The sequence below is a fragment of the Somniosus microcephalus genome, chromosome 12 (assembly GCF_052327205.1).
Source record: "Somniosus microcephalus isolate GS21.2 chromosome 12, FLI_Smic_1.0, whole genome shotgun sequence".
NCBI classification, from domain to species: domain Eukaryota; kingdom Metazoa; phylum Chordata; class Chondrichthyes; order Squaliformes; family Somniosidae; genus Somniosus; species Somniosus microcephalus.
Window position 1 is genome coordinate 133,426,316 of NC_140998.1, and position 25,868 is coordinate 133,452,183.

Genomic DNA, 25,868 nt, shown 5'->3' on the forward strand with positions numbered 1-25,868 from the left:
CTCTCATATCAAATTTTAACTGGGTTTGATTTGAATCACAGTGACCAATTTGCCTGTGTAATGTACCTGGTAGGAAGGATAATCTGTGTGACTGTTACCATGCCCTCTGCTCCTCAATACCTTAATCACAGTTATTGTGATAATCGCCTTACTTACCAAAATAGTCTGAGGTATGGTCTTGGCAGCGTTGTTACTTCTGTACCCGGGACCCTTTTACATGCTGTTAGTATTTTCTTGGCAGCTCTGACTCTCGGGTGGATGTCAGACAAGACCTTGTACTTCGTCCTGGCACTTAGGAAGCGCAAATCATATTAGTTTGGATCTGGTCAGCCCTGGGTTTTAGATTTTGATCAAGTTCCACGTGGATGGGTGCTATCCACTGACTTGTGTTTTGATTTTTATATCTATTTACAATACAGTAACAGCACAGTGAAGAAATGTCAGAAATTGATTCATTGAAGTCTATGCGCGTACAACACCATGTAACATTTCAGCGTATTTGCGTACAACAGTAAGTGTAACTATAGTAATTCCTGAGGCTGTGTAATTGTGATGATCACATTCCACTGATGGTGATGCTGCTCCTTCTCTCCTCCACCCGCTTGCCTCGCAGCAACCGTTCCACAATTGTAACCAGCTGTTCAAATAGCAGGAGTGTTGTCAACTCACAACACATGGGTCCCTCACAGCCCGTGGCATAACGAAGTATCGACCTACTGCTCCGATTCCTGCCAGCAGTGGGGATCCCATTTTATTTCTGGGTCTTCCAATCTGTCACCAGTACGAGGAATTGCCTGGGCTGCTTTGTAAACACGCTGAGTTACTTCAGAATAGCAGTGTGCTTAAGGCATGGAGCTAAACAGCATCATGACATTCCTATGGATGATGCAGTGGGACGGCTGAGCCCTTATTCCTGGCACACTTGCTTTTTTTTTAAGTAAAGAAAAATCATGCATTTCTATAGCGCCTTTCATAACCACACGACGTCCCAAAGCGATTTACAGCCAATGAAGTACTTTTGAAGTGTAGTCATTGTTGCAGTGTACGGAAATGAGGCAACCAATTTGTGCACAGCAAGGTACCTCAAACAGCAATGAGATAATGACCAGGTAATCTGTTTTTTAGCGGATTAAAAACCAAAAATGTTGGAAATACTCAGCAGGTCAGGCAGCATCTGTGGAGAGAGAAACAGTTAACGTTTCAGGTTGATGAACTTATTTAGTAGTGTTGGTTCAAAGATAAATATTGGCCAGGAGACCGGGGAGTAAGTCGTCTTCGAGTAGTGCCACGGGATCTTTTACGTCCACCTGCAAAGGCTGGGTGGGACCTTGGTTTAATCCAAAAGGCAACATCTCTGACAGCACAGCAGTCCTTCAGTACTGCACTGAAGTGTCAGCCTAGGTTATGGGCTCAAGTCTCTGGAGTGGGACATGGGAACAGGAGTAGGCCATTCAGCCCCTCGAGCCTGTTCCTCTATTCAGTTAGATCATGGCTGATCTGTATCTTAACTCCATCTACCTGTCTTGGTTCCATAACCCTTAATACCCTTGCCTAACAAAAACCCACAACCTTCTGAGGCGAGAGTGCTACCACTGAGCCAAGACTGATGTCTTTACTAAAAACTGCAGAAGTCTTTTGATAAAGGAAGAATGAACTTGCATTTATACAGCACCTCTCATGTCATCAGGATGTCCCAAGGTGTGTTCCAGCCAATGAAGTACTTTTAAAATGCAGTCTTTGTTATGAGACCTATGTGGCAGTCCGTTTGTGCCCACATGATCCAATGAACAGCAATGAGATAAAAGACTGGTTAACCTTTTTTCGTAGTGTTAGTTGAGGACACCGGGAGATCTCCCCAATTCCTCTTTTTGAATAACAGCGTGAAATCTTTTATGTCCACCTGAACAGGTAAAAGCGGCCTTGGTTTTAGTGTTTCATCTGAAAGACAACCGTTCCAACCGTGTAGTGCTCCCTCAGTGTCGCACGGATTTATCAGCTTAGACCGTGTCCTCGAGGCCTGTGGTGTGGCTTAAACCCATTACCTATTAACTCCGAGGCGAGATTACTAATGCATAGAGGAGGAATATACCATCTGGCGCCTTCCATCTCCTGTAAGCATGTTGGAAGAGGCCAACTGGACGAACTGAGACCTGGTGTTCTACACATGTGTCTGCATTTTCTAAATTGGCTTTTAGTAGAGGCCTGGGACAGTATATAGAGCTGGGACAATGACAAAAGTAGGTAGGATAGCAAAATACTGCAGATGCTGGAAATCCAAAATAACAACAGAAAATGCTGGAAAAACTCAGCAGGCCAGGCAACATCCGTGGAGAGAAAATAGTCAACGTTTCAGGTGAAAACCCTTTGTCAAGACTAAAGAAACACAGGAAATGAAATAGATTAAGAGGCCAGGCTGGGAGAGAACAAAAGCGAAGAGACATTAAGAGGTATTCAAAATGAGATGAGATGGTGATAGGACTAGTGGAGACAAAAGATGGCTCTAGATTAGGTGTGAAATGTGCTGGCAGAATGAGAGACAGCTGACATGTGGGAGAGAGAAAAAAAAGAAAGAAGGGGGGGGGTTGGGAAAAGGCCAAAACAAAGGTGTGAATAAAAAATATAAGTAAAAATGTAATAGGGGCCGAGGTTATGATCTGAAATTGTTGAACTCGATATTGAGTCCGGAAGGCTGTAAAGTGCCTAATCGGAAGATGAGGTGCTGTTCCTCGAGTTTACGGCGAGCTTCCGTGGAACAATGCAAGAGGCTGAGGACGGTGAGGTCCGAGTGGGAATGGGGCGGTGAATTAAAATGACAGGCGACCGGAAGCTCGGGGTCACCCTTACGGACTGAATGGAGGTGTTCCGCAAAGCGGTCACCCAATCTGCGTTTGGTCTCCCCAATGTAGAGGAGACCGCGTCGTGAGCAGCGAATACAGTATACTGGGTTCCCCTTGTCCTCACCTTTCACCCCACCAGCCTCCACATTCAACGGATCATCCTCCACCATTTCCGCTACCTCCAAAGTGATCCCACCACCAAACGCATCTCCCCCCCCCCCCCCCTTCAGCATTCCGTAGGGACCGCTCCCTCCGAGACACCCTAGTCCACTCCTCTATCACCCCCAGCACCCCGTCCCCTTCGCCTGGCACCTTCCCGTGCAAGCGCAGGAGATGTAACACCTGCCCTTATACCTCCCCCCTTCCCACTGTCCAGGGCCCCAAACACCCCTTCCAGGTGAAACAGCGATTTACTTGTACTTCTTGCAATCTAGTATACTGCATTCGCTGCTCACGATGTGGTCTCCTCTACATTGGGGAGACCAAACGCAGATTGGGTGACTGCTTTGCGGAACACCTCCATTCAGTCCGTAAGGGTGACCCTGAGCTTCCGGTCGCCTGTCATTTTAGTTCACCGCCCCATTCCCACTCGGACCTCACCGTCCGTGGCCTCTTGTATTGTTCCACGGAAGCTCACCGTAAACTCGAGGAACAGCACCTCATCTTCCGATTAGGCACTTTACAGCCTTCCGGACTCGATATCGAGTTCAACAATTCCAAATCGTAACCTCGGCCCCTATTACATTTTTACTTATATTTTTTATCCACACCTTTGTTTTGGCCCTTCCCCCCCCCCCTTTTTTTTCTCTCTCCCACATGGCAGCTGTCTCCCATTCTGCCAGTGCATTTCACACCTAATCTAGAGCCGTCTTTTGTCTCCACTAGTCCTATCACCATCTCGTCTCGTTTTGAATTCCTCTTATTGGGCCAGAAATTCCAGGCCAGAAGCGTGAGTACGGTCGGGTTACTCACGCATCTGGCCGTTGGAAATGCCGGCGTTCAGCAGGAACAGCGCATGCGGGGAACGCCGGCATTTCCAGACCCGAGGTCTATTCACAGCGCGTGCGACTGCACAGGCAGCGCTTGCGCAGTGAACTTTGTAGATTTCACTGATGGATTCAGTGAGGGGAAGTCCCTAGAACTTGCACTTAAAAAAAGCAAGTGTAAAGTTGTTCATTGGCTGGGGAAGGAGATATATTTTATGGAGGAGCTTATGAAATGCAATATTTAGGTTTGGGAAAGGGAGGGAAGTTATTTTAAGAAATTTTAACTAAGTTTTAAACTTTAATTTTTTTTTTTTAAACGGGTTTTCAGAACGGTAGGTAGAAGGAGCAATTGTGGCTGTGTGAATGGAATGTGAGAATGAGTTATGTATGTATGTCCACATATATTCCTTTACGTATATGTATGTATGTTTTATATTCCTTTACTAAGGTGTATGAATGTATATTTTTAATTATGATTTTCCAATAAGTTACTTTCTCTGAAAGTCATAATTAAATAATACATTCATACACATAAGTAAAGGAATATATACATAACACGCAAAGGAATATATACAGACATACATACTTTCAGAAGCTCCACGATAAGAAATATCTTCCTCCGCAGCCTCTGGAGCAACTGTACCCATGCTTTTTTCATGTGTAAGTTGTAATGACTGGACCTCACTGAAAGCATTAATGAAAGCGGCGAATTATACTGCGCACGCGCTGCCTGTGCAGTCGCACGCGTCCTGCCTCTGAACCCCTTCGTTCAGGGGACAGGAAATGCCGGTTTTCCCCACATGCACTGTGCATGCTGAAAACCGGCATTTCATCCGGCCAGATGCGTAAGTACCCCCGACCGTACTAGCGCATTTGGAAGGGAATTACTGGGCCAACATTTTACATGTCAATAAAATAAAAAAATTTAACAATTGCACAACTTGCCCCCTCGCATCTGCGACTGAGGGTCCAAGGAGGTGCATTGCGCAAGAGGTCATCATCGTACGTATCCTCACACTGTTCCCTTTGGGGAACTGTATGAAGTGGTGGAAGGATTTATGGCCGTGATTAACGCTCATTCCGTGACCGTAACCATCTTTGAACCAGCCATTAGGGTGGTTAGTCCTATGGCGGGCGGGTTTTACGGGCTCCCACAACCCATCTGACGGGGGGGGGGGGCCACCAACACCCACGGACGCAAGCATCCCGCTGGATGTCCACCCAGAATTTAAAGTTGGAGCTCCGACTCCACTTGCCGGGACTGTCTGGAGTGGGGTTCAAAACCCTACTCCTTCTGGCCCAGCGGCGGGGATGCTTACTGCTACGCAAAAGGCCTACTCCGCACAAAAGGTGACACCCATACGTTTCCTGCGCCTTTTCCCTCCCCGTGACTGGAGCCCTATGCTGCCATTTCACGTTGCTAATTGGATTGGGCCTTTGTCATAGCGGTAGGATCCCCGCCGCTGGGCCAGATCAGGGTAGGGTTTCGAACCCCGCTCCAGACAGTCCCGGCAAGTGGAGTCGGAGCTCCGGCTCTAAATTCTGGGTTGACATCCAGTGGGATATTTGCATCCGTGGGTGTGGGTGGCCCCCCCTCCTTGTATAGCTTGTGGGAGCCCGTAAAACCCTCCCGCCATAGGACTAACCGCCCCAATGGCTGGTTCAAAGATGGTTACGGTCACGGAATGAGCGTTAATCATGGCCATAAATCCTTCCACCACTTCATACAGTTCCCCAAAGGGAATAGTGTGAAGACACGTATGACGACGACATTGCTAAAGAAATAAATGGAATTTAAAAAATTCTTTTAGGGCTTTTAAAAGTCTTTAAATTCCTTTCATTCTGTTTAAAACTACTTCAGATTACTCAAAATAATGTAAACATTTTAAAAAGTTTATAAAAGTTACCAAAATCTTCAAAAAACTTCCAAAAACCTATTTAAACTGCTGCTTTGCATGTAAAAATGCTTAGCAGCTTGACAGAAACATTGGGGGCGTGTCCAGTGAAACAGAGACCTCAAGGGGCATGTCTCACTTGCACTGCACGCTCCTTGCTTCGCGCTGGCTGCACTCCTGGGCGGCGTGACGTCATACGCTGCCCGGGATTCTTCTTTCTGTTTCACCAAGTGCAGGCGTCCCTGGAGCTGATCGGCAGTAGCGCGGGGTAAGTGCAAAAACGGGGCTGTAAGCCCCGTTCAGCAATTTTCTGGCCCAATGTCTCTTCTCTTTTGTTCTCTCCCAGCCTGGCCTCTTAATCTATTTCATTTCCTGTGCTTCTTTAGTCTTGACAAAGGGTTTTCACCCAAAAGGTTGACTCTATTTTCTCTCCACGGATGTTGCCTGGCCTGCTGAGCTTTGCCAGCATTTTCTGCTGTTGTTTTTGACAAAAAGTAGGTAGGTTTGGTGTCGCCCCCTTCCGCCGCCCCCCCCCCCCCCCAAAAAAAAACTAACAACTTGCATTTATACAGCACCTTACAGTTCCTGATGGCGGAGGAGTCCAGAACCAGGGGTCACAGTCTAAGGATAAGGGGTAAGCCATTTAGGACTGCGATGAGGGTGAATTTTTTCACCCAGAGGGTGGTGAACCTGTGGAATTCTCTGCCACAGAGGGCGGTGGAGGCCAGTTCATTAAATATATTTAAGGAGGAGTTAGATATATTTCTTAAGGCTAAAGGGATCAAGGGATATGGGGCGAAAGCAGGGACAGGGTACTGAATTTGGATGATCAGCCATGATCTCATTAAATGGCGGAGCAGGCTCGAGGGTCCGAATGGCCTACTGCTGCTCCTATCTTCTATGTTTCTATATGTTTAACGTAGTCCAATGTCCCAAGACATTCCACTGGAGCATCGGCAGACAAAATTTGACACCGAGCGCAAAAAAACAGAAACATAAAAGCACGCAAAGTGCAGCAGTAATTTCTTTCTGTAGTTCTTAATGAAAAATTTAGCAGTGCGTGCGTATGCACCGTTAGGCAGTGAACATTCCTGCCTTGTTTGAATTAGTCCTGTGTGAGCTGTGAATACAAATATTTTCTCTGCGGTGAAATTTATCTGGAAAGCTGTCCTTGCTTACTGTGGAGTATTGAAAAGGCCTTTGAACCTGTGATCCCCATTGCAGTTCATTTTAGTGTTTTCTTGTGGAGGTTAGTTATCCCTACTTCTGTTGTATAGGCAATAATGAAAGTTATCTCCTCATGTTATTCCATTCTTCTAACTGTGTCTCCTCCTCTCTCTCTTCCAGTTCATCACTTGAGAGCAGCAGTACGCCTGTAGCCAAATTGAAACCATTTAGGGCTTAGTTTAATACAGTGCTTTTATGTTTTTTAAAACATTGCTTCTGGTTGCAGATGTGCACATCTTCTGCTGCCCCTCTTCCTCCATCTCTATATCTCTATCGCCCCCAACCTCCCGTCTCACTGCCTTATTGGTATTTGAAATTAAAATTTCTGTCTTACCATCAACATTGACCTAATCTAATTTAACAAGCGAGGAAATTAAACGGTTTCACAATACACCGATTTTATATTTAAAAAAAAGAATTTGTAGTAAGATTACATGAAGAAAGGCAGTTCCTTTCTCTAATACAAAAGCAAAATACTGCGGATGCTGGCAATCTGGAATAAAAACAGAAAATGATGGAAATACTCAGCAGGTCAGGCAGCATTTGTGCAGAGAGAAACAGAGTTAATGTTTCCGGTCGATGACCCTTCGTCAGTTCTTTATTTTTTTTTCTATCCCTTACTCTTTCTCTCCTTTTTCGCTCTCTCTAATTCTCTGTCTCATTCTATTTTTGTCTTATTTTCTCATTCATTCTCTCTCTCTCTCCCTTTCTCGACTTCGCGATGCCACAAAGCGCGTCGCCGCCAATGAAGTACTTTTGAAGTGTAGTCAACGCGGCAGGCAATTTGCATACAGCAAGGTGCCACAGCAGAAATGAGTTAAATGAGCAGGTAAGCTGTTTTGGTGGTGGTCAGGACACCGGGGAGGACTCCCTGCTTTTTGTTGAAAAGTGCCATGGGATCCTTTACATCCCCCTGAGGGGGCAGACAGGAACTCGGTTTAACGTCTTAGCCGAAAGACAGCACCTCCAACAGCACAGCGCTCCCCCAGTACTGCACTGGAGTGTCTGCCTGGATTGTGTCTGAACCCATGACGTTCTGAATCGGAGGTGAGAGGGCTACCACTGAGCCAAGAACCTTAAGAAATGCTACCCAGCGCAGTGCTGAGGGAGTGCGTTCAGATGAGACGTTAAACCGAGGCCCCATCTGCTCTCTCGGGTGGATGTAAAAGATCCCATGGCACTATTTTGAGGAAGAGCAGGGGAGTTATCCCTGGTGTCCTGGCCAATATTTATCCCTCAACCAACATAACATAAAACCCAGATTATCTGGTCATTATCACATTGCTGTTTGTGGGAGCTTGCTGTGCGCAAATTGGCTGTCATCATTCCCACATTACAACAGTGACTACACTTCAAAAGTACTTCATTGGCTGTAAAGCACTTTGAGACATTCGGTGGTCGTGAAAGGCGCTATATAAATGCAAGTCTTATTATATGTATTCTAAAGACTCTTGTGCTGAGACTGAGGTGGGATGGTGGAATGTAGCCTAACCTGGTTAGTGTCATCGATGTAATGAATACTGTTAATCAAACTGGAATACCCTACAGCCTAAAAATAAATGACATGTTGCGTCTTCTAAATCTGGTTGGGTGTCTTATTCTATCCTCGATACCAGGGCTCTGCTAGTTTCTGCGTGATCAAGATAGGTCTCCTCTCCATTAGCTGCCCATTGAGACATTTGGTCTCCATTGCATTCCCAGAGCAACATGCCCGAGTGTCTTGGGGGAATCATGGATGATCTCCTTCTACTCCATATTGCAGCACATTGGTGGTTCAGTGTAAAACACAGTAGCAATGTCCTGTCTTCCTGCACATTTTAAAGAGGAAACTGTAGAGTGGCTGGTGTGAAATAATTCCTTCCTCCCCCACCACCGCTCGCAGAACAACACTCCCTGTTATCGATCCTCTTTTAATCTAATGAAATGTGCCTTTTATTTTGCACTGTTGCTGCCATTGAGCAGCTGGTTGATAAATGATGGAACCTCAGTGCTGTGTGGATCCGATTTGTTTTCAACATGTTGCAAGTCTCCAAGCACATTGCAGCTTGTGTGTTGCAGTAGCTGCTGACCTCTTGTTCCTTGGGCTGCTTTTAAATGAGCTGTGGGTGCTCAGTTGATAAGAGATACAGTAAGTCCAGGTGGTGCAGTTGCAGCAGTTCATCCGATCCTCTCCAGATGTGCCCCATTAATCCCAACGTCTGGATTTCGACTTCAGTATATTTTAGCAGTGTTTCCTTGGGCAGAAAATGTGCATTTTCTTTGGCTGTAAAGTGGAAACTTTGCTGAGCCTAAAGCGACATGGTAATCTGTTCATTGTTTTTTGGGAGATGTTCGAACCTGCTCTTATGTTATGGTTGCTCGTTACCTTTTCTTTCAGTGGGATGGGGATAGAAATGATGTGTCGTCTTGAGATGATTTCAGTGAAGACTCTGCATGTTGGTTGCACCCTCTCACAATTCCCCGTCAGTCTGAAGGCACCGAGCCACGTCGAGCTACTGTTCCACGGTCACTGGCTGCCTCCAGGTCCCTCGTTCATCTGGCCGTTTCTTCATGTGCGAGCTTACACATTTGGTGTCGGGAAGCCAGTCGAGCTCAATCCTGCGACCATCTGATGTGCATTTACAATCCCCCGGTCTGTGCCCAGTTAGCTCATCTCCGCCCAGGCAGCGCTTGGAGCGCGACAGTTGGCTTCAGATAGCGGAAGAATCTGCCAGGATTCCCATTCCTGATTGTTCCATCCCGCCCTCCCCGCTGGGGAGTGCATGTTGTACGTCTTGTTGGCTGAGGAAAGGATCGGGCTCGGCTGTGTTACATTGTCAAACACCCTCTGTTATCACGGCAGTTTTGTCTCGGCTCTCGCGTGCATAATGGTCACCTTGGGACAGACATTGCAGGGCTTCTGGCACCTGCACCCCAACAAGAGTCAAGTCCTTCAGGGGGAGGAGAGAGCGGGTGTGCACAGAGGTGAAAGAGAAAACTGATGCTCTCATACAGAATTTGAAAGATTCAGCAAGCATGCAGCCAGCTGCTACTACACAGAACCTAGTTTTGTAACAAGCTTGTCTCCATCTCGTCTCATCTTAAGTCTCTTGTAGCTCTGTTGCAGTTAATATGGCTTAATCTTGAGCAGGGGAACTCCCTGCAAATACTGACTCACACCCTGGGTAAGCCCCTTTCATAACTTCTGAAAGATAAAGTGTCAGCTGCCCAGAGGATAACAGTTCTACCGTTACATAAAAAGCTAATTGATGGTATACAGCAACAGATATAACTGCCGGTAACAAGAAGTACAGGAATCTAATAAATGCAGCAGCCCCCTCAGAGTCCAGGGACCCCCGATTGAAACCCAATGATGTACAAGCCTATTCCCCCGTGATCTGTCAAAGATGCGCAATACTTTCTCTCAAATTGTACAGCAGTAAGACCTAAACAAAAATTGCTTTTATAAATTGAAAGTACCTAACAACCAGCAAAACAGAGTGTCGTGTCGTGAAAAGTTAAATACAACTTAAGGCAGCTGTTAGATCAGCTAAAAGGTTAATTGCAAAGAGGATAGTAGACAACTGTGGTAATAATGGGAAAAGCTCTTTCGGCTCCTTCCAAGAGTCAGAGGACCATCAAAGATTGTATTAGGCCATTGAAAGATACTCGAGGACAGCTTGGTGTATGGCAGAGATGCTGAACGAATACTTTGCATTGGCCTTTGTGGTAAACCACTGTTATAGTTATCACTGTATATTGTTCTCACTGTTCTCACTGTCACATCACTACACGAGGTCGCCTCTTGTCGCACTGTTATACCTGGGCTGACCACCTCCGACTCCGCCCATTACCTGCCCAGGTATAAAGGTAGCTGACTGGCTAGTATTCCTCCCTGTTGGATCGGATCACCCACGAGGGTGGGCTCTGTTATTTAGCCAATAAAAACCTTCAGTTACGTTCTTAACTCGTCGCCTTTTATTGGACTAATTGATAGGCATATCAGCCTTTACTCTTGAACTCGACTAACTGCATTAAGTGTGGGGGAGTCCAAAACTAGGGACCGTAAATAAATTCAATAAGGATTTCAGTGGTTAGAATGTGGAACCTGCTACCACATGGCGTGCTTGAGCCAAATTGCATAGATGCATTTAAGGGGAAGTCCGATAAGTATAGAAACATAGAAGATAGGAGCAGGAGTCGGCCATTCAATGAGATCATGGCTGATCATCCAAATTCAGTACCCTGTCCCTGCCTTCTCCCCATATCCCTTGATCCCTTTAGCCTTAAGAAATATATCCAACTCCTTCTTGAATATATTTAATGAATTGGCTTCCACTGCCTTCTGTGGTAGAGAATTCCACAGGTTCACCACTCTCTGGGTGAAGAAATTCCTCCTCATCTCTGTCCTAAATGGCTTACCCCTCATCTTTAGGCTGTGACCCCTGGTTCTGGACTCCCCCACCATCGGGAACATCCTTCCTGTGTCCAGTCCTGTTAGAATTTTGTAAGTTTCAATGAGATCCCCTCTCATTCTTCTAAACTCCAGCGAGTATAAGCCCAATTGACCCAATCTCTCCTCATACGTCATTCCTGCCATCCCAGGTATCAGTCTGGTGAATCTTCGCTGCACTCCCTCCATGGCAAGAACATCCTTCCTCAGATAAGGTGACCAAAACTGCACACAATACTCAAGGTGTGGTCTCACCAAGGCCCTGTACAACTGCAGCAAGACATCCTTGTTCCTGTACTCAAACCCTCTCGCTACGAAGGCCAACATACCATTTGCCTTCTTAACCACCTGCTGCACCTGCATGCTTACCTTCAGCGACTGGTACACAAGGACACCCAGGTCTCGTTGCACTTCCCCTTCTCCCAATCTATTGCCATTCAGATAATCTGCCTTCCTGTTTTTGCCACCAAAGTGGATAACCTCGCATTTAGCCACATTATACTGCATCTGCCATGCTTCTGTCCAATCACCCAACCTGTCCAAATCATACTGGAGTTTCTCTGCATCCTCCTCACAGCACACACGCCCACCCAGCTTTGTGTCGTCTGCAAACTTGGAGATATTACATCTAGTTCCCTCGTCTAGATCATTTATATATATTGTGAATAACTGGGGTCCTAGCACCGATCCCTGCGGTACCCCACTAGTCACTGCCTGCCACTCGGAAAAAGAGCCGTTTATTCCAACTCTTTGCTTCCTGTCTGCCAACCAGTTCTTTATCCAAGTCAGTACCTTGCTCCCAATCCCATGTGCCTTAACTTTACATGCTAATCTCTTATGCGGGACCTTATCGAAAGCCTTCTGAAAGTCCAAATACACCACATCCACTGGTTCTCCCTTATCTATTCTACCAGTTACATCCTCAAAAAATTGCAGTAGATTAGTCAAGCACGGTTTACCTTTTTGTAATTCCATGTTGACTTTGTCCGATTCTGTCACTGTTTTCCAAGTGCTCCGCTATTACATCTTTTATAATGGACTCTAGCATTTTCCCCAATACTGATCTCAGGCTTACCGGTCTATAATTCTCTGTTTTCTCTCTACCACCTTTTTTGAATAGTGGGGTAACATTAGCTACCCTCCAATCCATGGGAACTGTTCCAGAGTCTATCAAATTTTGGAAAATGACCAGCAATGCATGTTCTATTTCTAGGGCCACTTCCTTAATTACCCTAGGATGTAGATTCAGGCCCTGGGGATTTATCGGCCTTCAATCCCGTCAATTTCCCTAACACCATTTCCCTACAAATACTGATTTCATTCAGTTCCTCCCTCTCATTAGACCCTATTTTCCCCGACATCTCTGGGAGGTTATTTGTGTCCACCTTTGTGAAGACAGAACCAAAATATGTATTTAATTGGTCTGCCATGTCTTTGTTCCCCATTATAAATTCCCCTGATTCTGACTGCAAGGGACCTACGCTTGACTTCACCAATCTTTTTCATAAGGGAGAAAGGAATAGAAGGATATATAAATAGGGTGAGATGAAGTAAGGTGGAAGGAGGATCATGTGGAGCATAAACACTGGCATGTTGGGCCGAATGGCCTGTTTCTGTGCTGTAAAATTCTATGTAATTCTTCCTGCTCTTGCAGGAACTATCAAGTACCGTCAGCACTTCCTGATTGTAATTGTAACACAAAACTGGGTGAAACAGGAGATGGATTCAGGCACACGGTGATGGAGTACATCAGGAGATGGGCTCAAATGTAGATGCGATCCATCCCTTCCTGCCTTCTGTTTGAGTTTTTAATAAAGTTTGTACTGGAGGCTCTTGCAGTAAGGAGAATGATGGCTGGTGGGGGTGAAGGCCCTTTCTGTTATTTCTCATATGCACAGCTGAAAATTCCAACACAGCACCTCGTCCTTGTGACAATAAAGAGAATTATTTCTAAAAGTAATTTATTATGTGGCCGTCCCATCTGAACCATCTCTCTCATTCACCCCCCTCGCCACCAAACCAAATCCACAGCCAGAAACCTAGTTATAAACCATGGCTGTTGCCACCGTGCATCTAAATCTGCCCCACAAAGTAAGCAGCCCAAATTAGAGTATCCAACGTGTGTGTAATCTGCTGAACGAGGATATTGTCCTACATTTACGTGTGTTTGGATGGGGATCTTGCTAGGAACTCTTCAGAACTGCAACAACAACAACTTGCATTTATATGGTGCCTTTAACGTAGTAAAACGTCCCAAGGCGCTTCACAGGTAAAAATTGACACCGAGCCACATGAGATATTAGGAGCAATAAAAAGCTAAGTTTTAAGAAGAGTCTTAAAGGAAGAGAGCGGTAGAGATACAGAGGTGTTTAGGGAGGGAATTCCAGAGCTTAGGGCTCAGGCAGCTGAAGGCACGGCCCCCAATGGGGGAGCGATGAAAATCGGGGGATGCGCAAGAGGCCAGAATTGAAAGAGTGCAGAGATCTCGTAGGGCTGGAGGAGGTTACAGATATAGGGAGGGGGCGAGGCCAATGGAGGGATTTGAACACAAGGATGAACATTTTAAAATCAAGGCGTTGCGGATTTTTACTTTGAAAAATTTCAAGTACTTTTAAAGGTGATTGATTGACTGTGTTGAGACTGAATAGTACAGAAAGGGTTAAATATTTGGGTTATGACAAAATTGAAGTATGTACGATCTTCCTGAAGACCCGAATAACAGAAGAATATGCAGTGTGTGTGAGGGCTACAGCATGTTCTGTAGAAAATGGCTGTGGAAATGGAGGGGTGAACCATTTTGGAGTGGTTACTTGACATTTCTTTTGGGTTTGGATGTCGGATCTGCAATAATGGCAATGCATGTGCGTGCCTTTGGACTCCAGAGGCTTCACTGAAGGTAATGTTGGCAGTCAACCTCCTTCCTCTCTGGTTCACAACAGCACGTTTTGAGTAAGCACAAGACACTTTGTAGTGGGGTTGACGGAATAGACTCTCTTGATGCACGGTACAGGTGATGAGCCTAACTGTATTCAGAGAGTGGCTTCTCGGCTTCAAGTTCGATCTTTTGAACTTTCCACAGAAATACTGAAAACCACGCTCCTTTATACAACAACAACTACTTGTATTTATATAGTGCCTTTAACGTAGTAAAACGTCCCACGGTGCTTTACAGGCGTATTATAAGACCAAAAGTTTGACACCGAGCCACATAAGGAGAAATTAGGGCAGATGATCAAAAGCTTGGTCAAAGAGGTATTAAGGAGCATCTTAAAGGAGGAAAGAGAGGCAGAGAGGTTTAGGGTGGGAATTCCAGAGGTTAGGGCCTAGGCAACAGAAGGCACGGCCACCAATGGTTGAGCGATTATAATCAGGGATGCTCAAGAGGGCAGAATTAGAGGAGGGCAGAATTAGAGGAGCGCAGATATCTCTAGGGTTGTGGGGCTGAAGGAGATTGCAGAGGTAGGGAGGGGCGAGGCCATGGAAGGATTTGAAAACAAGGATGAGAATTTTGAAATTGAGGCGTTGCTTAACTGGGAGCCAATGTAGGTCAGCGAGCACAGGGGTGATGGGTGAACGGGACTTGGTGCGAGTTAGGACACGGGCAGCTGCGTTTTGGATGACCTCAAGTTTACGTAGGGTAGAATGTGGGAGGCCAGCCAGGAGTGCGTTGGAATAGTCAAGTCTAGAGGTAACAAAGGGATATATTTTGGCTACATCAAAGGAAAATGTCATAGATAAGACTTCATGATGTATCTATTCCCAAATCTATTGATGGCAGACTATTTGTGTAAACAGTTGTAATGGTTTATTCCAAAGCTACTTCCCCTAAACAAGACTTCCTGACATAACAGTTACTAACATCCTTGAAGAATAGGCTTTATCAACCATTAATTACCTTTCTCTACAATAGCTAATAAATACCTCTACTTATGTTTTATTACCCTAGCCTCTAAAGTTACACTTCAGTCACTCATGGCTGACGTCATGTATTTTTTTGCACAAGCACTTTTCATATCAGAAGACAGGCTATGCCTTCTTCTCACGACACTTCAACGCCATCCTGTTTATATTTGCAAGTCGATTGCTCCATGATACGAAGAAGTTTGACTGTTAAACTTATAACACTCCATGATATCCAGCAATGCTGTTCCCTTTAGTGCTGCTCATGGTACTGTCTCTATAACATTCAGTACTGTCATTTCCTTCATGAAGAGCTGGGACACTATAATGTTTCCAATGCACAGCCCAGCCCTCTGTGTGCTCCTGCTAACGAACAATAGAAGCCCCAGAGGCCATTTAAAAATTCATCTTGCTCCAGACAGGCCAATGTTTCAGGTGCATACCCCCGCTCATTAACGGGAGAGAAGGAAATGAGCTGGTGCGAGTTTCCCTGGTGTTGTCATCACCCAACAGTTACAAGTTCCCGGCCAAAATATTATCTGATAAACCATTCACTCACTTGGACACGGTGTTGAGCAAACTGTGTTCTGAAAACATTACAGACCAAGATGTAATGTTCAGTGCGTCAGTGAATTGTCGCTGGATCCGGCAGCAACCCTGACTTTACATGTTGTACAAAAAGGGAGTCTGCTGCCTGAGTCTCTGCAACAATTTGTTTTCTTTTTTTAATTTTACTTCTAAATTTTGATCTTGCCAAAGTGAGCTGCATCAGTGTTGGGAATTAAATATGTGACCCCCCACCCCGGGCCTGGTATGGTGCAGGGTGAAACTCTCCCTAACCTGCCTAACGATATTCCTTTGGTTTTGGCCAATTTTCCTCTACCTTCCCCCGCCCCTCCCCGAGGTGTCGGCTCCTTACTCTGGTGCAGTTTCACAACCCTCCAATACTGCACCCTGATCATTGGCCTTTCTTCATCTGAGAGTTTAGAAGGTGATTGTTGGTAGGCTATTTGGCTGTGGAGGGCATCACAGCCCAACTCAAACCTTCCCTCCTGCAGTGTCCATGCGCATGTGTTTCCCAGTCGGGATAATAATCAGGAACAGAAACTCTGACTGACTTTTTCCCTCCACTGCCACCCCAACTGATACCGGCTTAATTCCCTGCAGACCATGAATCAAACTCGTGGCCCTCTTGGCTGGTGTAACTCAGTTAGTAATTGGGCCGTCAAGAATCTCCCATCAATTTCAGTCTCCATAACGCGCCATGGTAAACAGTCCCCATGTGTCCCACTGCCAAATATATGTACGGTTAGTGCCTGTGGTTATGTAATCTCGATCCTCTCTGCCTGCATGGCAAAAAGCCTTTTACTTCTAAACCTTGAGGAAAAAACACCAGGCTTAACTTTTGCACTTAACACTGGCTTTCACTTTTCCCAGGTATTTTGTCAGAAAAGTAGCTGCTGATAATGGCACAGAAAGAAACCAATCTCATTCTGCACTCCTCTATAGTGGCGCATGTCTGCGAGGAAGCAGCCCTGCTATAATGGTCCTTTATTTTAATAGAACAAGCCACAATGCAAATAGCATTAGACAATCGCTGTGCTGAAACCTACCTCTCCTATAAATAATTGGCATCTTTATGGTGATCGCATATTGAACCTGTCTGATGCTAAAAACCAGTCTACAAACGTGTACCAACGGACCTGCTGTTTTCACAATATCAGTATTACAGGGGACTTGCTATTGGCTTCTTTTGCTCCTGAGACCTACAGGCATTTTATACCAAACTTGCTGCGAACTAACCGCTAGTTCTTGATCTACCTCGCCTTTTTTTTTTATCTTGCTGTTTTTAACCTTGGCAGTGTTCTGCACTATGGGGCTTGCCATTTACCCAAGTTTCTCGAGTCATTTTTCTGTTGAAAATGGCCCAGTTTTCAGGTTAATGCCACCGCAGCAGGATAATGTTGGTCTCCATGCAGCGGGACACTTGGATATGTTCTTGTATTCTAATTGAATGCAGTGAATAGCTCTTATTGCAGCTGATGTGGACCAGCCCTGCTGTCTGTAGAAATGCAATTCTGTTCGGGACATTAGGTCGTACTAGGTCGCTTCCTGTATAGGAGCCATACATCCGCAGCCATAGCAATACTTGCCAAACCTGGAAACCTTAATGAAATGCACTGCCTATGATTAACACTGATAAAAAGAGATTGCTTTATTCCTCTGCGCTCTTACTCTGGGCTTGCATTGCTCCCCAGAACTAGATAGGTTGTTAATAAGTTCCTCTATCGGGTGCTTTAGAGGTCAGCTCCTCCTCCTTCTCCTGTATGAGCTCAGTTACACTGTTATGCTCATCCCTCCTCGGTTTGATTCAGTGGTAGCATTCTCTCCCGAGTCAGAAGGTCGTGAATTTGACGCCCAGAGATGCCGTCTTTTGGATGAGATGTTAAACCAAGGCCTTGCCTGCCTGTTCAGGTGGATGTAAAAGATTCCATGGTACTATTTTGAAGAAGAGTAGGGAATTATCCCAGCATTCTCCTCAACCAACACCATAAAATGCAGATTAACATGGTCATTTAAGGTTTCTAGGATCGTACTGTTTCTCTTTCAAGACCATTCTCAAAAGACCCGCACATGATCTATCTGTCGCCTCCCTTTCCTCTCTCGGGTCCTCGAACATGTCATTGCTTCCTAGCTCTGTGTTCACCTCTTTAATACTTCCTGTTCAAATCCCTTCACTCCAGTTTCATCCCTGCTCACAGCACTGATACAACCCTGGTCAGAGACACCAATGATGCCCTCTTTGACCACAGTGTGTTATCCCTCTTTGCCCTTTTCAATCTCTCTGGTGTTCAACACAGTTGGCCACAGCATCTTCCTCCGTGCCTCCTCCATAACAACAACAACAACTTGTATTTATATAGCGCCTTTAACGTAGTAAAACGTCCCACAGCGCTTCACAGGAGTGTTATAAGACGAAAAATTGACACCGAGCCACATAAGAAATTAGGGCAGATGATCAAAAGCTTGACCAAAGAGGTAGGTTTTAAGGAGCGTCTTAAAGGAGGTAAGAGAGGTGGTGAGGTTTAGGGAGGGAGCTCCAGAGCTTAGGGCCTAGGCAACAAAAGGCACGGCCTCCAATGGTTGAGCGATTATAATCAGGGATGCTCAAGAGGGCAGAATTTGAGGAGCGCAGATATCTCGGGCGGTGGGGGGGAGTGGGGGGCGGCAGAAGGAGATTAGAGTTTCATAGATGAGGGTTTCAGCAGCAGATGTGCTGAGGCAGGAGCGGAGACGGGCAATGTTAGAGTTGAAAATAGGTGGTCTTAATTATGCGGCGGATATGTGGTCGGAAGCTCATTTCAGGGTCAAATATGACACCAAGGTTGCGAACAGTCTGGTTCAGCCTCAGGCAGATGCTAGGGAGAGGGATGGAGTCGGTGGCATGGCAACGAAGTTTGTGGCAGGGCCCGAAGACACTGGCTTCAGTCTTCCCAATATTTAAGGGGAGAAAATTTCTGCTCATCCAGAACTGGATGTCGGACAAGCAGTCTGACAATTTAGAGACTGTGGAGGGGTCGAGAGAAGAGGTAGTGAGGTAGAGCTGGGTGTCGTCGGCATACATGTGGAAACTGACGCCATGTTTTTGGATGATGTCACCAAGGGGCAACTTATAGATGAGAAATAGGAGGGGGCCAAGGATAGATCCTTGGGGGACCCCAGGGGTAACGATGCGGGAGTGGGAAGAGAAGCCAGTGCTTGTGATTTTCTGGCTAGGTAAGAATGGAACCAGGTGAGTGCAGTCCCACCCAGCTGGGCGATGGTGGAGAGGCGTTGGAGGAGGATGATGGAGTGGTCAACCATGTCAAAGGCTGCAGACAGGTCGAGAAGGACGAAGTAGGCCTACCATTGCAGGGTTCCAACCAGACCATCTTAAGCTGTATGCAACCTCGACTCCCTGTTCTGCTCCGAACAAAGCTTCAAACACAATATTCTATCTATTGCTAAGGCCACTTACCTTCACCTTTGCAGAATCACCCAATGCTGCCCCCTACTTCACACTTTTCCAGGCCTCCGACACTTCTAGGCTCGATTCCTCCATTAACCTCCTAGGCAGCTTCCAAACCTCCACTCTACATAAATTCTAAATTGTACAAAACTCTGCCACCTGCATCCTGTCCTGTACTAAGCCCTATTCACTCATCACACCTATTGCCGCTGACCTATGCTGGTTCCTTGTTCTCCCAGCTGATCAAATTTATAATCCTGTTCCTCATCTGCAGCCCTGCGCTCCCTCCCACATCCTCCAGTCTTCTGACTTGAGCCATCTGTGCCTCCTTACCCCTGCTTCACCTTTCTTGGCAGAGCTTTCACCTGCTTTGGCGGTACTCCAGGACAAACTGCAACACATGCAGATTTATTGGGACAAGTGTCCAACACATCTAACATAGTCCTGTATAACAACTTTAACTATCAGTGGTGATGTGAGAAGTTTGGCTGTAATTATACTGTAGCTGTGCATGGATTTGATTACAAATGAGCCATTTGAAAAATATTTGATCCCACCCACACCTCCACCACCCCCCCCCCCCCCCCCCAAAAAGGAACCTTCTCCGATATGAGCTGCTGAATGTTTTAACCAAGACATTATCCCCCCCCCGGAGGACTGATGCTGCCCTGCTCCCAATAATACGATGAACCAGGTGGTAGGAAAGTGACTGTTCATAATTGCTCCCTCTCCACAACTTACAAAAAGCTTATACCCCCATTGAGCAGGAAGGGTGTGAGATGGTCCAAGTTGGCAGCTAGGCCCAGAAATTAGGGTCGGGGGCTTCCCGCGGGTGTACGCCCCCGACCTGCACTTACCTAGCGCACCGGCCGTTGAGCTGTGGGCCCCTGTGGAATTCCGATCCGGGGCCTGCTCCAACTGCCGGCGCGCAGTGCTTGCATATCCCAGGGGCGCAGTTAGTTCGATGCGTCCCCTGGGATCATGTGGGCCATGGGGAACCAATCGGAGCAGGGAATGCTCCATTCATAAGTTTGACAGGAAGAGCTGTCAAAACTTAGAAATACTACAGGCCCCAAAACATCACTAAATCTTCAAATAATTTTTTTTTAAATCATATTTTTTAAACAAACTATAAATTACATGAAATAACTTTTAAACAATTTAAATTTTTGAAAAAAATAATTTTATTTTCTAACGGGGCTAAAAATAAACTTACCTTTCTTTAAAGTATTTAAAAATAATAAACCTGTGGAAATTTTTTTTTAATTTTAATTAATTCACCACTTACCGTGTAAAAAGCAGGCCTTACGCCTGCTTTTTTAAATGTGTAACTTCTGGAGACTTACCCTCCCAGGAAAACCTGCAAAAAAAACGTAAGTTCGATGCGCACGCACAGCCTCTCCTGCGCACGCGTTCCACCTCTGAACCCCTGCTTTCAGGGGAACGTAAGTGCCGGTTTCCCGCGCATGCGCAGTGCATGCAGGAAACCGGCACTTCCATTGGGCCTACGGGTGAGTACCCCGTGCGTACTCACCCGTGGAGACCCGAAGTTCTGGGCCAGTCATTTTAACTACTGATGCAGTGGGACTTTCTCTGGAAGTTCTGCTGCTGCAATTGTGTTGTAATCTGGTCGCTCACGGTGGAGACGATACAGTGAATGTGATAACCTGGATGTGGATGCGGCCCTGTGGTAAGATTTACCCAACAGTTCTGTCAACTTTGAAGTTGAGCTGCTGTCTCATTGGACCAGGGTATTTGAACACTTGTCCTTTCCGTTGGCACTGTCCCTGTTAATCATGCAACTCTGTGAACCCACTTACCGCTGAGCTCCTCGCAGATTCCCTATCATAATACATCCACAGATTCTGTTCCGGTTGTAATAGAAAAGTAGCTCATGGAAACTTTGTTAACCAGTCCAGTAAGTTATACCTGTGTTTTAAAAATACAATCATTGGTGAATATTGAAGTATTATTTTGAAATTTAATTTCTGTTTAAAATCTTGACATTTTATGAAGTCAAATGAAAAGCTTATTTTGCAATTTTTAAATATTCTTTTTGCTTTTATTTTTAATTCCTCCTCTCAAAGTCCCTGCATTACCCCCTGGCCCACTTCACCAGGAGACAGGTCTGAAAAAGCATGGGCTCATGCATCTCCTACAAAGTAGGATGTTCATGGGATGAATTAGTGGGGTGTGTAAAATTGAGCATCATTAGAACACACATGCCCGTCCCAAGCTAGCTCAGAATCCCTGTGCCTGTTTGTCGTTCAGTGCTTGTCCATACTCTTTAACTCTGTGCATAATATGCTGAACATTTCACCATGCACATTTAGTGTAAGAAAAAGAGTGCTGGATTGACATTTACTTCGCCATTTGCTAGCAGCTAATCAACACAAGTGGTTATGGAATGATTTACTCAGTTTGTAAAGTCAGAGCCATGGTGACCTTTCTGCTGCACAAATTATAGTGCAGTGGAGTCTTGATATATCTAAGTAAAATCTCGAGCTATCCAAGTAATGTTGCTGCTGCCTCTGGCCCATCCCTGCTCCGGCGAGCTCTCCAGCAGGTCTCCTGCTCTCTCAGGCATTGCAGGTACCTGCACTATGTTTAAAATTAGTTTGGCTTAGATGCTGGAAATTTGGTGGCAAAGCCCTGCATTACTCCCCAATGCTGGTCTGTCACTCTCCCCCTCTTTCATTTCCAGTCAGCGCGGCTGTTATCTTTGCTGCTGGGTTCGCCCTGTTTGAATTCAGCAGACCCAGCAGCATAGGAAACTGCTGCTCCCTCATTATCATCGCCTCTGGCACTGGGGCTTCCAAATGAAAACAGATGAGCCCAGTGGCATAGAAAGGAGCCTCCTTGACCGTTCCATGTGCTAACTGGAGGTTACAGGGTGGATAGTGGCAGAACAGCACTGGGGGAAGCTACCACAGAATTTCCAGCGTTGGGATCATGGGAGTTTGAAACATTGCAGGCCCATGGAGCAGCCTGGGAGAATGTTAAGGCTGGCTAGGCAGTTGAGGAACAGGCACATTGATACATCGAAGTCTTGATTTATTTAAGTTTTCACCTGTCTCTTTGGATTTCATTATATCAAGACTCCACTGGGTATCTCTTCAGAGAGCTGGGTGAAAGGATTTGGTAGGGTAGAATAGAATGTTGGCCTTTATCGCAAGGGCTGGAATACAAAAGTGAAGAAGTGATGCTTCAGTTGTACAGAGCCTTGGTCAGACTCCATCTGGAGGACTGCGTTCAGTTTTGGGCACTGTAGCTCAGGAAAAAATGTTTTTGAAGGGCGCACAGTGCAGATTCACCAAGATGATAGCAGGGCTTAAAGGGTAAAAATATGAGCACAGGTTGCAGAAACTAGGCTTGTATTCCCTTGAGTTTAGAAGGTTCAGAGGTGATCTAATTGAGGTGTTTAAAACGATCAAAGGATTCAGTGGGGTAGATAGAAACTATTTCCGCTGGTGGGAGAGTCCAGAACAAGGGGGCATAACCTTAAAATTAGAGCCAGGCCTTTTGGGGGTGAAGTCAGGAAGCTCTTCTAGAGTAGTGGAAATCTGGAGCTCTTTCCTGTATCTCCGACCTCCTTGTCTGCTGAATTGAAATTCCAGGGCTGCCTCTGGATGCAGGCTGACGCTGGCAGCGTCACCGTTCAATAAGCGAGGTGGTGCTGGTGCCGGCGCAGGAACCCAGCTCTGGGGGAGGTTTCACCTCACGCCGTTAGTGCCTCTGGTGTTGCCGCGTGCCCTCGTGTGCAGGCCGTGGCGAGGCTGAATTCTCAAACAGCCTATAGAGATGGGCAATTCTGGTTTTATACTGCAGACCTGCGTCGAACATCCCTGAACTTGAATTGAGATTGCAAAATTTGAACAACTGGGCATTTGGAGTTATTTGTGTCGCACCTTGTCCTGCGCAATGCACCCCAAGAGGTAAATGCGTAGACCGAGTGCAAGGGGTTCTACAATTTAAATCCAGCACCTGATCTCATTTGAATTGCTGGGCTTTCTCTGTGACAGTGGTAAAAGGCGTAACTATTGTTTTGTCTAAAGCTGATCTACTGTGACCGCAGGAAAGGGATTGCAGTCAAGATAGTTTCCCACAGCAGCACCCGACCAGGAAGCAGGAGATACTTGTATTGTACAAAAGCAAAATACTGCGGATGCTGGAAATCTGAAATAAAAACCGAAAATGCTGGAAACACTCAGCAGGTCAGGCAGCATCTGTGGAGAGAGAAACAGAGTTAACGTTTCAGCTCGATGACCTTTCATCAGAACTGCAGAAGGGTCATCAACCTGAAATGATACTTGTATTGTAGATGCTTCTGCTTCATGATTGAATTGCCTATCGCGCTTGATGGGGCGAAAGAAGGATCACAAATCACAGTTTGGGTTTAATCAAGACAACTTTGAAGGGATCTGGAAGGAATTGGCTGGAATACGGGAGATGTTATTAGTTCGTAAACCCCTATTCAGGAAGGTAATTAATCAATTTTCCTAACCATACTTCTGTGGTGATTTATCCATAGTCTGAGGCCCTGAATTTCCTGGTTATTAATGGAGGTGGGGGAAAAAAGCAGGGAAATGGGATTAAAAAGAGAGTTGTCATGGCTAACCAAAATGGTGGAGCTCGAGCGACGGGCCAAATGTCCGCCTCTTGTTGCTGTGTTTCTTTTAAAGGGGCGCTTGCACCGCCGGTTCAAAACCTGCAGGTCTGGCAGGTTTGTCACCGGGTGCACGAGCCACCGGTCAGGATGTGGCAGTGCAGACGTCCCCTCTGAGGCCGAGTGGCTGCTGCTTGTTGGTGGTAGCAGTATGGCTCGTCTCAGTTTGTCTGTCTGTAGGAGGCGCGGGTGGGGGAGAAGAGAGAGAGAGTTCGACTGTAATCAGATGAAAAGAACATGTAATGGTGAGTTTAAATGGATTTTCTTTTAACTATGAAACTTTATTGGGTGGGAGAGGAGGAAAGAATTATTCATTGGCGGCAGTAATTGCTGGAAGAAACGGCTCAGCCTCTGGGGTTCTGTGGATGTTGATAAGTGCACAGTTCTGCACCCAAGACGGCTTGTCTTGTGCGGAGATGGGCAGTATCCTCAAATGCTGGGGAGGAAGTCTGATGTTCACGGTTCTGAGTGGAACCCGAGTTTGTTGATGGTTTAAGTGCAGAGACTCGGTGATCTGATGGGAAGGAGGGCTGACGGTACCAACAACCAGTTCTTCCCTCTCGCACCCCCAACCCCCAGCAAAGTTTTTGTAAGTGAAAGGAAATCCATTTCAACAGTCATTGCATTTTCTTTTTACCCAGTTACCTAAAATCTGGGAAATCTGAAGTACACAAGCATTTGAAATGAGAAACCAGGGTCAAGTTTTTGGGTGACAAATGGTTGGCATTTTCAGTTTCTGATTCCCTACATTTGCAGGGTCCCCCCGCTCCCCCCATATCCATTTAGTGTTAACTATTTTCCCCCCTCCCTCCGGAAGACAGACTACTCGAGGCTGGTGATAATCCAGTGCCAGTGGAGTTCAGATTCTGAGCTGCTTAATAGCCAAGTACAATTGTGTCTTAATGAGTGAGCTGTTGCGCCTCTATCAGGTGCGGTGCAGTTATTTATAATCTGATCACCCACAGAATGGCCACTCTCAAACAATCAGTAGTTTGACTCTGTGCTCAAAGCATTTGGTCACCAATCTTAATGCCTTTGTGTTACACAGCTGCTGCTTTAACCAGTTATTATTATAGCCTAAGGGTTCTAATACTCCAGATTCCACAGCACTGAAAGGACCCCAAAAATGTGTGCACAGGTGTTGTTGTTTATAAGTTGCGACGTGTTGCTTTTATTTTCTGCTGGCTGGACCTTTGCCTGTTTGGCCTGCGGGCTGCCAGACCAGACGATGGCTCTTTCCTCCGGTGGCGGTGTTTTTATAAAGGAAGCTGGAGGCGGTGCCACCTTGTTTATAGCACGCTGCTGACGCCAGGGCTGCCAACACCGGCAGTAACGTGAAGTAAAAGAGCACAGACTGTGCTTCACCAACCGCCTTTTTGAAGTTTTACGTTTGCCTCTGGCTTGTAGAACTGCATTGTCATTCCACTCTGCTCCGGGGCCAGTTCCAATCCGTGCCTCGAGTTGTTCCATTGCGTTCAGTTTGTGAGAACTGACCATTTAAGGCAGCCCATAGAGTTTATAATCAAGGCCTCCGAGTGTGCCTAGATAGATTTTACACATAGCTGTTCCTCGGATTAATGCTCTTGAATGTGAGTAGCTGGCATGCAGCTTGACGTAAGCTGTCGTTATATTGCACAAGACCTGTGCTCGTGCCATTGGCACCAGACGGGCAGGTCTGCACAGCAGGCAGCCAACTGCAAATGTACTCTGGGTTTGCCACCAGCTGTGGGAGGCCCCGTATCTGGGCAAGCTGCAGCAGTTCACATCCCGTGCAATATAAAAACCACTGGGGGACAGTATTTTGGGTAGAAATTACGATGCTCCATGCGTTAATGCTGCATTAAAATAATGTAGCGCGGCACTGCCAGTGTGTAAAACATTGTACAAAAACCGTGGCATTGGTAAGCTCGACCCTT

General features: G+C 46.0%; 1 protein-coding gene across 7 annotated transcripts in view; it reads left to right on the forward strand.

Moving 5' to 3' along the window:
- The window catches only part of actn1 (actinin, alpha 1), a 213,212-nt gene that overhangs the window by 99,684 nt on the left and 87,660 nt on the right, over nt 1–25,868 (forward strand). The window lies entirely within an intron of this gene.